The 14,079-nt window shown below is 42.3% G+C and overlaps 1 protein-coding gene across 4 annotated transcripts in view; it reads right to left on the bottom strand.

Annotated features, from left to right (window-relative positions):
• APBA1 (amyloid beta precursor protein binding family A member 1) overlaps positions 1-4,432 on the bottom strand; it is an 86,486-nt gene extending 82,054 nt beyond the window's left edge. For all 4 annotated transcript variants that reach the window (XM_030236875.2, XM_050987031.1, XM_030236878.2 and 1 more), the window contains exon 1: positions 4,298-4,432. The gene's annotated coding sequence lies outside the window, so the exon portion shown is untranslated. The remainder of the gene's footprint in view (positions 1-4,297) is intronic.
• Between the last annotated feature and the right edge of the window lie 9,647 nt (positions 4,433-14,079).

Genomic DNA, 14,079 nt, shown 5'->3' with positions numbered 1-14,079 from the left:
AGCATAGAAAGAAAAGACATAAGTAATTCTTAATTGCTGGCTTGTGAACAAGATCTGATGGACCAAACAGCCCACAAACACAAAGGGAAGGTATATGGTTAAAAAAAAATAATACTTAAACATTCTGAATTTTTCGTTTTAATTGGAAAACATTGAAGGACATCTCCTTTTCCTAAGTATAGGAAAAACAGAGGCTCCCAGTGTTGTTTACCTCATGGAGACTAGATATTGTTTTAAATACTTCTAATACATTTATTTCAGCCTCCTCAATGATATTCAAAACCCCGCTACTTATCCACAGATAGCCACTTACACAGGCTCATGGATGATGGAAACTTCTCCCAGTACATATTTTTAATTGAATAGAAATCACCACAGGAGACAGAACAGACCAGGTGAGATGCCACCTGCCTAGCAGCATCTCCGTAGAAACGGAACTCCCTAGAAACAGAATTGCACTTTCATTCCTCCTCTCATGTCAACATGGATGGTTTCTAGCAGATAAGGTTTAGTGTGAAAACACGTGTTCTTATGGTTCTGGAGTATCTTCAGCTAAGTCCTCTGCCATCCACAGCTGTCATGCATCCATTGTACTGCTTTTGTATTTATTTCTTCAGAATTAGGACAGACATTATCATCATTTCACTCCATATGTGAAAGCAGCAAATAAAGATGTTTCCCTAGGCCCCTTCAGCAAAGCAACAATTATGGAGAATTTGGCAGAACACTGATGCAAGCAGTGGAAACAGAAAAATACTATCACACTGCTCTTAGTAGCTGACTTACCAGATCAATCATTATTGTGAAGAAAAACCAATCAATCTTCTCAGAAACCTTTAACCCCTATGCAATATGTATTACTGGCAATCTATTGGAAATAAATGAGCAGAGGATTGTTTGCTAGAACTCTCATTAAGAAGGAATCTTTACCTTCTAGGAAACCAGAAAAACACATTTAAAAATGCATTTATCGAGGCTTCACTTAAGCCTACGGTAATAAGATCTTGTTCAAAGTTAAGATTTAATTAATCAAGCTGCACTGCCTGTGGACAACATGTATTAAACTATCTGAACCACCTCTCATATTTTTTAATAATCTTTTTTTAGATCTTAAGAAAAATAATCTGATTCTTTTAATTCATAATCTCATGTAAATCCAGAGCAGCTACCATCAGTAACAGACAACTCATGTGCCAAGGGGAAAAATGCTGAATTTGAAGTATCCAGGCCATGAGATAGAAGTGAAAAGTTTTAGCTCTCAGCTTGATTTTTCCTGCATTTTGTCTATTTGAAGACTCTGAACTTTATACTATAATATCCTTTTTATAATTTCCTTTTTTAGTTTTTTAGCACATTTATTAGTTTTGGTTACTAACCCTGAACTCATGCAAGTAGCAACACGGTGTTTCTTTTCCTAGCCACCTTTTCTGGACTTATTAGTTTTTCCTGCTTTTGCTTGCCATAAACACTGCCACACACTGACACAATCTAAAGCCAAGCAACAAAACCACTGCAAATGACTGGCCACACTGGCCTGTTAAAAATACAGAACAAGCAGCTGAACAGGAGATGCCATTTTGTTTTACCCTCATAACTTTTCTGCTGGCTCTAGTGCTGATAAGCACTGCTTATAAAAAGAAATGTTTTCTACATTTCAAAGATGCATACAGGCCTCATATTGAAGGCTTTTTAATTTTAAGATCATAAGCATTGCATATGGATTGAAATGGTATCAAAGAAGTCAGAAGCTCCTGGTCAAATTAAAATCCATTCAAACCTCATATGCAAAGAGTTCTGGTTTCTCATTTGTGTTCCTATTTAGATAGATGACACAAACATTAGCCTCAAAATTAGTACCCCCTTTATTCTACGTGTTATGGATTACTTACGTTACCACAGAGCAAACAAAATCTTCAGATATCTAAGATCCTCAAAATAATAAGGTCATGGTCGACTACAAGATTCTCACCTTTGGCATCCACAAAAATCCACCACATCCTGTATCACAAAATCTCTTCTAAAGCATTAGCGCCCATGTTTAAAATACACAAAGGCTATTCTATTCAATTAAAAAAAAAAAGAAAATTAAAAAAATATACATTGCATAGAATGCATTCTTTTCCCAACAGATATGAAATTGCAAACTTGTCATAAACAAAGAATTGAGAATTAAATTGAAAACTCAGGAAAACTGTGAAAAGGATTTCCTATTAAGTAACCAAACAGAACCAAAGAGAGTTACACTAAAAAGCTTTGGCATGTCTCCCTCTTCACACACCAGAACTATCTTTTTTATCTACCCAGATGTACCAAAGCACCTTCCCAGCATTCTTACATTTTTGAGCTGAAGAGCTAATCAGTAAATACTTTTGATAGTCTTTCAATAGGCTGGCCTTTCATCTGTTAAAACACAGCATAGTAGCCAGAAACGTTGCTATTTTAATGGAAGAAAATGCCCTAATGTAAAATAGAAGTATCATTTTAAGCTACAACTAGAAATGTCCAAAATTCAGAGCAATGAATTACGTGACTCACAGTACCCAGCCAACCTTGAACCACCATTACTTTGTAGAAATAAGTTTGGCCTAAAAGCTCATTGATATATCACTCTCAGACCACATTTTCCAAGGAAGGCAAGCTGTCTTTCACTAAGGTTTAAATTTCACTCACTAAACATCCAAAACACTCATCGAAGGTGCACTACAACACTAAATGTTCTGCTTCTTCAGAGTTTCTTGTGGTCATCCATTATTATTCACCCAATTCTTAATTCTTCTGTACAAACACACATGAATTCAATAGTTAACTGTTCTACTTCCCTCCTGAACAGCACTTTTGGGCAATCTATCCTGCTCCTTTCTCCTACAGCATTAGAGATAAAGGCAAACAGGCACCTCACTTTTGATTTGGCAGCACATAGAAAAAAAACACATTCCCTGTCACCATCACCTTTTGGGAAGAATAGACATCACGGGCTTGTTCCTGATATGAGCTGCAAAGGCAGGTGCAGGTGGTCCAGATTTAACAGCAATGCAGCAGAACCTGGTGTACTATGACTGGAATATTGGCAAGTTATTTGGGACCCCATGGGCCGCAGCTGCAGAGCAAACACAAAACTGCAGCCACCTGGGTGTACTCTTATCAGCTGGTGTAACGTGACGCATGTCAAAGGCAAGAAAAACGCTATGGCTGATCTGCCCTACACCCACATTAGCTCACTCTTAATGTATGCAGAGTCAGGCAAACATCTCTGCCTTCTAGTTCCTCAGCAGCTACAAAAACAGCCAGATCTGCAATGCACTCTCTAAATCAAACTGCAATTCCACAGCCCGAAAAATCTACAACAGGAGAAAGCAAAAAGATGTAGTTTTCCATCCTAGTCCCACAGCCCCATTTCTCTTAAAGAGGAGATTTATGACGGCAGTAAAACAAGTCTTGGTAGACTGCTCCTATTGATTCTGATCCTTACAGAAAGCAGATGTAATGCACACGGCTGCATTGACCACAACTGTGATTCTGACAATCATTGTCATCAAACTGCTTCTCCGGGGAAAAAAAAGAAAAAATTGAAAAAAAAAATTTGTAAAAAACCAAGACGCCTTCCATTTCCTGAAACCAGAACGTGATGGTAGCAGATGTCACCTTCCCCCCCAGACCAGGGGTGGAGAGCACGCTCCACGGGGAGGACGGGGAGATCTAGGCCCCCTTGGGTTCCCTGCTGCAAAGCGGGACGCGGCCGCAAGCCCCAGCAGCATCTCCCGACAGAAGGGGCTGCTGAGACCGTCCTGCTGCGACGCCGACCATTCCATCGCCGGATGCGAAATCCCCTCATTGCCCCCGCCCCCCACCATTTCTCCTTTCCACCATAGCAAAGGTGCGCGTAGGAAAAAATAAAAAACAGCAAACCAGTGCACTGGTGTATGCACGGCTCCGCACAACATTATTCTACACACATCCCACCCACACCAAATGAAATAATGGAATAAATAAACGGAGGGAAAGCACGCAGTGCCTCGCCGGAGGCCGGGATGGAGGCGGTCATGGCTGCGTTGGCGCCGCTCTCCGCAGGCGGGGGCAGGTGCAGAGCTGTCCCGCTGGCTCGGAGATGCGCGCACGCCCACGCAGCCGGACAGAGGCCGCCGCAGCGCCCGCACCCCGCCGCGGGCGGGAGCCGCCGGGCGGGACGGGCCGGGCACCCCGCGCCGGGCACCCACCCCGTGGGCCCGCTGCCTCCCCGACACGGCGGCGGGGGAGCGGCCGGACCCCCCTCCCGCTCCCGGCCGCGACCCCTCGGCACCTGGTGCGGGTCCGCGCCGCCTCCTCAGCAGACAGGGCGGCTCCGGCGGGGGCGGCGATGCAGCGCAGGGCGGAAAGCCCAGCAGCCGGCCGCTCCTCCCGCGGCCACCATCTTCCTCCTCCTCCTCCTCCTCCTCCTCCTCCTGCCGCCGCCAGCACCGCCAGGGCCGGCCCCTCCCGCCGCACCGCCCTCACGCGTCAGCGCGCCCTCCCGCCCGCTCCCTCCCGCTGGCTCCCGGCGGGAGCGGGGCCCGACGGGCGTGGGCGGTGCCGCAGCCGGCCCGGCTGCTCCCGGCGCGGCTCCTGCCCCCACTCTCGCCGGTCACACGGCCGGCGCTCTCCGGACCGGCTGGCAGCGCCTGAGCAGCTCGGAGCGAGGGAGGCCCTGCAGGGCACCGACCTGTTCGTCTAACCTTCCCTGCGCACGGGCCCCGCAGCCTCGGGGCCCTGGAGGGAGGAGGCTCCTAGCGCCGAGAAGGAGGTGTGAGGGTGGGTGTGCCAAGGCACCGCATCCGCATCGCAGCTGCGAGCGGGCCCTGGTCGTCCTTCTCACCTGGGGAGAAGCTACAAAGACCGAGTTGCAGCGCAGCTAGCCGAATTGTGCGCGCAGCCTGCAGGGAGGCTTACTGCTGTGCTAGAAAGGGCTTGGCAGTGCCTCTTACCCAAAGTACCTACGCCCGTGTTCATCTACACAAGCACAGCGTTGGACCAAAGCTTGCATCTATAGCCCGGCTGGAAACAATCTCGTGTCTTCTCCAAGCTCCTGCTCCCTGTACTTAACTGTCTCAGTTATTCCACACATCCTGTAGTCAAAGATACTGAAACAAAATCCTGAAGTCGTCAAGATAGTGTCTTGTGTTTTATGGTATTTAAACAAAATAAACTGTCAGAAGAAAAACACCGTTTCTTTTTCACAGCCAGGTTGATGCCTGACCATCATTTTCATTTTGAAAAAGGCCAGGGGACTTTAAAAAACCTAACTGATGAAAAACTATAGTATTGACGGCCTAAATTGATACATTTTGACAATATCGTTAATTTATCTCTTCAGGGAACACGTTGTGTTAAACATCTGTGAAGTGTTTAGAAAACTATCATAAGTAAAGGCTTCTAACTAATCATTATGATAATTTGGTGTTAGTTTGAATTTAAATTCTGTTTTCCCCCTTCTGGTGGATAGAGACTTTTTGGTTCTTGGTAACACCACCTATTCTCTTGTTATGATATAGTTCAGTCACTCTGTATTGCACAGCTGCATTTTTAAATGCCCAATGCCAAAATGCTTCAATATTCCCCAAATTAAGACTTCAAAAATGAGAGTATGAAAAAAATGTGTTGAAAAGAATGAAGAAGTGAAGGAAACATTTATTCTTTAGACAACTGCTACCAAAGTCCCTTCCTCTGTTTTTAATACGTTGTAACACTTCATTTCTTTCCCTCCTATGGTAATAGTTTCTATTCATCACTGTTTTTCTATGCTGTTCTAGAGGAACCTAACATTTGTAGCAAAAATAAATAAACCTGGAGGCCATGTCTGTTCCCTTCTTTGCTATGTCCTGTGTGTATGGCCCTGGAGCAGCGCCGGGTTACCACCACTTAAGGTGTATAGAATATGCATGGCAGATTTCCAAAACGATCAATTCTTGGAGAGTTTCGTTAGACAAAACACTTCACTTGCAATCAAGTTCCTTTCCCCTGCTTTTCCTCTCAAAATAGTGAAGCAGCTGGTCCCGAATGGGACCTTTGTCCTTCCCCAAGAGGGACGTTTGCCCAGGGGACCTCTAGGGGTCCCCCCCGACCTACGTTTGCCTGTTACACGTCTATCGTTTAAAAAGATTAACAGTGACTGCTAAATTATATCCTAGAGAAGTTTCATGTCCTAAACGCGTTTTTCTCACAGAGCTCCAATCAGCGCCAGTGTTTCACAGCTCATGACGACAGGTCATCTAGCACATAAGCTGTCTGTGAACCTGAAGAGACGGACACTGCTAGAACGTAACAGTATTAGTATTGCTAATGCTGCATTAGCGTTGACCTTCAGGCTCTTGTTTTCATTATCGTCATTATTTAGTGAAATTTCAATCTAGAAAATTAAAACCAACAGAAAAACCAGTAGGAAAAGCACCAAGATTAATCTGTAACATTTATAAAATCAAGTAGTGCTGCAGATGTGTCAATACTGTCTGCTGGATATTCAATTATAACCTTCTGGAGGTGACAGTTTTGTAAGTGGCTGTGACAATCAGTCACAAATTGGCATCAGCCAGCTTCTGGCATATTCAGACAATCTTGCTAGCTAAAAAGTGCTATTTACACTGAACCAATTTTTTCATTGTATGGGGGGGTGGAGAGGGGAGGGAGGGAGGAGGAAGGGGAGTGTTGCTATTTATATACCCATTAGCCTAGATAAAAGCTTTGGCCCTGGAAGTTCAGACACATTTTTCCTACATTAGCCTACTAATCTAGTCAGCTTCTACGTGTTTTCAGGAACTGGACATTGCAATCATCTTAGGTGTGTGTGACATTATTTTCAGGCTTGGGCCAAAAGCAGAACAGCTCTCACTGGTTAAAAGACAAGTGCAAGCATGACATTTTAAAGGTCAGATAGCTCAAGACCCAGAAAGGCTGGAAATGGACTCTTTCTATTGACTGAAAGCTCAGGATTACAGCTTTCATATCTCAAAAAGTGCTAATCACTAACTGTAGTGGTGTGTGCATTACCTGTTGCTAGAAGAGAGGGGGCTGCTTCAAGGGTGCTTGCTGGTACTGAAATAGGTGGGTTTCAGAAATCAAAATGTTTTCAAATTCTGGTACTGGACCAACGAATTAAAGGAAGGAAGTTTTATGAATAGTATCATCCAGACTCAATCATCTTATCTTCTTAACTAGCTTCTTGTTCTGAAATAACTAAGTCAATAGCATGGAATCACATCTATGTTTTCAAGCATAAAAATCCAATTTTGTCAATTATCCTGACTTCCCATATTAAATTTCACTGTGCCTTCATCCAGTCTGTCTGTAACTCCCTAGCAGCATAAGAAAGAACCTAGGTTCCAGAGGCAGTGATTTTCCATGTCAGGGAACGATATCTTAACATAACCTGCAAGCAATCCTGCAATCCTGCAATCTCCAAGGAGGATGCTTTTCTTTATCAGAATAGGTGTAGTCTTAAGGGAGTATTGGAATAAATCATTCTGCAAATGCTTCTTCTGTCTTATCTTTGATTATATTTTATGACACGAGTAATATAGCCCCTAATCAATTGGGATTCAACACCACTTTAAGCCTTCTAGTGCTGTTTCAAACATTAGTCACTGCTCCCAAAGAGTCGGGGTGCTTGCTTTACAGAATATGAAAAATAAAACCCAAGTTAATCCTATAGTTAATGAAGTGACTAGATTTTTTTTCTTTCTGGTAAGGATTGTTCATCACTTCAGCAACAAGCCAAATGGTGTCCTGAGTGGTGGGCTGGTTCCTGGAGTCAGGTACTTCTGAATGCAGTGCCATAGAAGTCAGTCATGTGATAGCCCAACTGCTTGGCAAAACCAAGCCAGAAGTAGGCTCAGGTCCAGTTTTTTTAACCCATGGTTTAGGAATGGTATTCCCTAATTTAGTGTTGGCACTGAAACATTACAATCCATGCACCACCCATTCACTCCTCTGCCCCCTCTCATCCCCTCATCTCCACAGAAGGCTAGAGAGGACAACTGGGGGTACAAAAGGCTAGGATCATGGATTGAGATAGGAACAATTTACTGGAAGCAGAAATGAGATAATAAATGAACAGTAATAACAGCAACAATATTAATAATAGAGTGTACGAGAGAGGTGAAGGATTCACATGTGCTCACCAGGCAGACACGTTACCCCTTACCGGTTGCTTCCCACTACCTGACTGGAAGAGACCCCTTCCTCCTGCCCCTGTGCAGGGCATCAGGTTGTATAGAATAACCTATAGGTCCTGGTCCACACCCCTCCTGGCTGCTGCAGAAATTAACCCTGTTCTGACTGGAACCAGCACACAGGGCCTTCTGCCTGCAATTTCATATTTTAAAGCAATGATTTGGCACTACTGTCCTTCTGATTTTGGATTTCAGCAAGTTTTCAGCCTCAGTTGAGGTACTTGTACTATTAAACCCAAGAGGTCCAAGAGAGAGCAAAAGGAGATACACCCAGCCAAGGATCTTCAGAAGCATAAGCTCCTTTCTGCTAACAAAGAGAACCCAATATTGTTTGCATATGGGGACTTTCAGAAAGTGCTGCAAGTCTTGTTATTTCAAGGTGATGTTTGTGACAGATATCAGGTGCAATCTTGTACCATTTGCTCTTTGAAGCACCTAAATGTCACAGCTATACTATGCAAAAAATATACCCATTATGTCAGACCTGCTGTTTGAACACTTTGCACCTTAATCCTCACCACACTGCCTGGCAGTATGGAAGTGCTCCTTTCAAAACCATTTGAAAGAGCACCAGTGAAAGCAATTTTTTTTTTAATTTTATTTTCAAGTGGACAGTAATTGTACGTGATCCCTTTTCATGTGTCAGTCTCATAATACTGTCATACCTTGCTGATGAGAATGCTGTAGAAACGCAATACAAGTTTGAGGTAGTTGGTGTCTTGCTCAAAGCTCAGTGAATACAAAACACAGAACAAAAAACCCAACCCAGCTTAACTTACACCAAATTAATGAGAAAATCATTCAGCTAGCAGCCTGTATTCAGACCAAGGGAGCAAACCTAAGAATAAAAAATGCCAAGCATTCCTACTCAAATACAAAGCAAGTGAAATAAACAAGGTGTAGCAGAGCCAACACAAGAGATGCTGTCATAGCAGGCAGGGATATTTGTGTTATTTGAATTATGAGTAAAATTGGATGATAAAGCCTTTTGGAAAATTGAAATAACCTTCCTGTTCTCTGAAGAAAATAGAGGAATAAGCTAAATGAAAACAGTGGTCTGTCTAGTCTTGTGTATACACTTGTATTTACTTTCATTCAAATAATTAGAGCTATTAATATTTCTGAAGTCTGGTTTTCAAAGTGATGGTGAAACGTGGCAATAAATGGACTTCTGTATGTTAATTGTGACCGAAGGCTGAAAATAGAGCCTTCTTGTCAAATTAGTCCAGGAGGCTGGCTTGTTTAGACCAAGTTCAGATACATCTGTTATGTTCCCTATGGAAAGACCCTTTTACACCCTCCATTTCAAAAAGCTTTACTTAGTGGGGCACTAGCATTAGTCACTATACGATAGATGGCAGCAACAAATGAGGTGAATTTGAAGGAAGATGTATTTCATGCACTAACATCTTTTACTCTTGCTAAGTAAGATTGCTGCATCAGATTGAAGAATGACTGTCCTTTGGAGAGGTGAAAAGAGTGGGCAGAGCACATGATTGAAAGGTGTCAGTGGATGGTTAGGTGAGAAATGTTTCAGCACTAGCATGTGAACCAAGTTAAGGAGAAAGGCAGCTTCTGCCAGAGAAATGGGATCTTTGATTATCTTGCTGAGGAAATGTCAGCCTTGCTCGAAATACACATACAGGTGTATTCACACATAACTATTTTGTCTTCAAAGAAGGAAAACAGAAGAAAGAGCAAATCCTAGGTCTATGTATTTGTCAGTCTTAGGAGAGTTGTGGGAGTAGAGGCAAAACTAAATTGTTGAGAGCACAGTTCCTTTAAATAGTCTGTTAGTTGTGCTGTAAAGGCGTAGCAAACTCCTATGATTACATGCAATCCCTTAATTTTTCTTCAACCTAATTTTAGATTAAGGTAGTCTGATATTTTATGATTTATCTCTTGAGATAGTTTTGTTGCCATGGTTTTACTGCATATCACCACTAGAATAAATTGAAGTATGTTAACAGAGTCAAGGAAGTGCACTTTTTTTGATATTAACTTTTATTAAAATGTAGCCTGGATTCATTTATAGTTTTATTTCTTTATATTGATCTGTACTGAAGATCAAGCTTCATAGATACTTATGCACCTCAAGACACCACTAATTGGAAAGCATTTGCATTTGTTACTATGTCATTAATGGCATGAAAAGGGAAATGGTCAGAAACTGTAATGTTAGAGACCTTCCTGAGCAACGGCTGCAGTGAAAATGTATGTGCAGAAATTACTTTTAGTAGCAGCTTTTAAAATGAACTGTAGGAGACAGAGTATAAACAGTTAACCTGTGAATTTATTTTTTTTTAATGAAATATGTTCACACCAAAGTTATCAACAGTAAGACCAAGTACTGTGGCTTATACACAGTATATCACACAAAAATGACACGGATTCTTTGCTGCAGTTAAAATATTGCAGGGTTAAGTAAATATTAGGTCTGCTATTCATTAGGCAAATACTTTTCAGCTACTGATTTTGTGGAACTTAGAAACAGCAATCACAACATACAGACATATACACTCATATATATTACTTGCATTGTTGAAAAACATATGACTACAAAGATCATTCAAAGTGCAAAAATTCCCTTGCAGACTGAACTTCTCTCCCTTGAGTGCATGACCAACATCCTCTGGAGGACAAGAGCCAGAACAGAGAGCCAGGTCCCTGACCCTCCTGAACAGGATTCATACATGACAATGCATTAACTAATTTGCATGTTGCTATATACATGCACAACAAATATTCCTTGTTTTTTGGATGCCTAGTAGGACCCGTGGTGCACTGGACAGTGCAGAAAAGTAAACTGCTTTAGTAGAACTAATGAGCCCTCTCACAACACATTACATGACTTAAACCCCTCCAGAACAAAGGTCACAGCAGTCAGGTGCTAAACACAAAGGCACAGCTAAATCCTATCCTGCTCCTACAGATTAATTAAATCATTCCTGTTTTGCACCACACCGTGCCGCTTAGCATATTTAACAGTATGTTAATGTTAATAATTGTATCATAGTCAAACATAGTTGTTTTCCTGGCCTGAGTGGGAACAAACTCCTTATTCTTCCTATCAAACCTTTAGCACTGCAAAACAAAAACCCCAAATATATTCACTGACTCAGAAAATAAAAAATGGAGATAAAAAGAAGTATGATGATATCTTTCAAAGAAGTTACCATATGTACCTACCAGATATAGGAAGGCTCAACTTCACTGACACAGCCAGACTCACAGAAGCCATGAAGCAGCTTTTATCCCTCACAAAGGATATCACCCTTGAGGTTTCCAGACAAGCAGGTCCATCTGCCCATTCTGTGCAGTGGTAAAGTAAGTCTCTCATGCTCTCTGGTTACTCTCCTTTGGGGTGGTGAGCCCAAATAATTTCTGTGTACCTTCAGTACATTTCTCATCCCCTCCTTTGCCCTCCAAGTTTAAAGAAAAATATATTTTATATTTCTGCTTCTCTTATGGAAACCCCTAATTAGAGAGGAATGGAGATAGGCATCTTCCCTTCTCTCCCCTTAATATCCAGACTCATCAACAGGTTGTTCCAGTGCTACTTTCTGATCCAGTCTGACAGTTTAACCCATAAGCTGGTAAGTCAGCAGTGATTAGTTCTGCTAGCAGGGATAGCAAAGAATTGACATTTTCCCAGTTCATTTTCATGTTCCTAATTATGACTCAGTGCAGCCAGCTTTGACCTGCTGTGTATCAATAAGCATTTAAGTTTGCATCTCTATTTTTAACCCAGTGGACCCACTTCATAAATGCAAGTATGTTCTCCTCATTAATTGAAGACCAACTGCTCATCAAGACAACCCAAAGTCCTTCTAGACGGAAGGGGATTTATCTCTTTATATTTCATGCTGTTCCCTTTCCATCCTCATTACAGTCATTTAGAAACTACATCTCAGCTCTGCCACCTTCTCCTTCCAATTACTCAGTTCAAGCAGTAGTTGCAGTTTTCCCTTTGTTTTTGTGATTGCAGTATCTTACAGGGAAAACTGCAACTACTGCTAGAATCTCATGCACAGATGGAAAGCAAATTTTAATTTCTGTATTAATTATATTCAAGCACTATCCAACTGAATAGCATGTGTTTCATGGGACTGTAGGAACCAATAAAGCTGTTCATTTGAGGACTTTTTGGCTTTTACTTTTCCAGTCAAAGTGAAAAGGCTTCAGAAAGTAAAGAATAAAGCTGTTATGGGATTAAAAAAACTACACTGAAGCAAGTTTTCAGCTTTCCCAGAAAACAGGCGATCCTGTTTGAGCAAGGTTATGTAAAGGGAGAGACTCTCTGCTCCCTTACAGGTATCTGATCAAGGACCTTTTCAATACCAAAGGGCAAAACAAATAAAGGGGGAGCCACAAACACAGCACAGAGAGACACAAACCCAACAGATGAGCTAACAGAGGCAAAGACAAGAAACAAACCTAAATGATGGGTTATTAAAAAACCAAAGGCAAACTAGAAAAGTTGCAACTGATGAAGATGCAAACCTGAGGGTCCGGGGTGTCCAAGGCAATTGGTGTACCAGTGCAGACATGTGAAGGATTAACAGGAATGGGGATGGGAAGGTAGTGGACAGTGGTAGACAGCAAGGGGTACAAAAGGGACCAGTTACTCATAAAACACAGCCAGACAGCACCTTGTAAAGACAGCAGATTCTTCTTCCCTTTTTCCTGAGGAAAAGCCATATTTTCCTTCAGTAGTGAAGATACCTCAATGAGGAAACAAATGAAGATCAAGAGATTATCAGCAGCTACTAAATCTTCATGGCTTCACCAACTTGTTTGAAGTGTTGAGAAATCTCACTGGCTTAAAGCAGCCAAGTCCCATCCAGTTAAAAATGCATACCCACACATGCTAACCTGGCGTGATACTACAGAACTCAGACACCTTTTAGCTTTTCTTTGCTTCATGCCTGTATGTGTTAAAAGATATAAGCTTTTCGTTTTAGAGTGGATAATGATAATGACCAGACTGATTTTTCTCTTTCTATCTTCTGATTCCACTTGGCAATCACTAACTGCCATGAAAATCACTAAGAGCAACTTCCATTACATCACTTTGCCCAATCAGACAGAGGTGTCAGGTAGATTAATATATCTCCGTTTAAACAAGCAACCTTATATGGTGAAAGAAAGCAAAACTTCACAGATTCCACAGCTAAAAATCTTTGTTATCTTTATCTTTTGAGCTCTAAGACAACAGCAAAGGGTACCTCAGCATAAAAAAATCATAATAGAGGGTTTGCCAGGGTTGAGAAAATATATTCAAGATTTAAAAAAAAAAAAAAAAAAAAAAAAGGCTTAAAAGCTTTCTCATATGAAAACCTCCCACTTTCCTTATGAACACTCCACTTCAGAATCTCAAAAACTCTGGTCCTTTGCATTGGTTTTGCGCAGCCTGCTTTTTGGCAGCGGTAGGGGAGAGGCACAAATACGGCTCCCATGAAAAGCTGCTGGAAGCTTCCACCATGTCCAGCAGTGCGAGTCCTGGATGGCTCTGGCCATGGACAGAGGAGGTTGGTAACACCTCTGTGATGACATATCAAAGAAGAAAATCAAAACAAAGTGCAAACAGTTTTACTTGCAGTCAGAAAAGAGGAGGAGGTGAGAACATGTGAGGGAAACAACCTGGAGACACCAAGGTCAGGGGAGAAGGAGGGGCAGGAGGTGCTCCAGGCGCCAGAGCTGAGATTCTCTGCAGGCTTTTGTGAGACCAGGGTGAAGCAGCTCTGCCCCTGCAGCCCATGGGGATCCATGGGGGATGCAGAGATCCACCCAGAGCCCATGGGGATCCATGCCTTCACCTTCTCTGCAGTCCAGCTGAACCAGGAGAGGGCAAGTGAGCAACTGTCCTGAGTGCCTGGCA

Source organism: Serinus canaria, chromosome Z, assembly GCF_022539315.1.
Source record: "Serinus canaria isolate serCan28SL12 chromosome Z, serCan2020, whole genome shotgun sequence".
NCBI classification, from domain to species: Eukaryota; Metazoa; Chordata; class Aves; order Passeriformes; family Fringillidae; genus Serinus; species Serinus canaria.
Note: the sequence above shows the minus strand (reverse complement) of the source record. Positions and strands in the feature narration are given on the sequence as shown.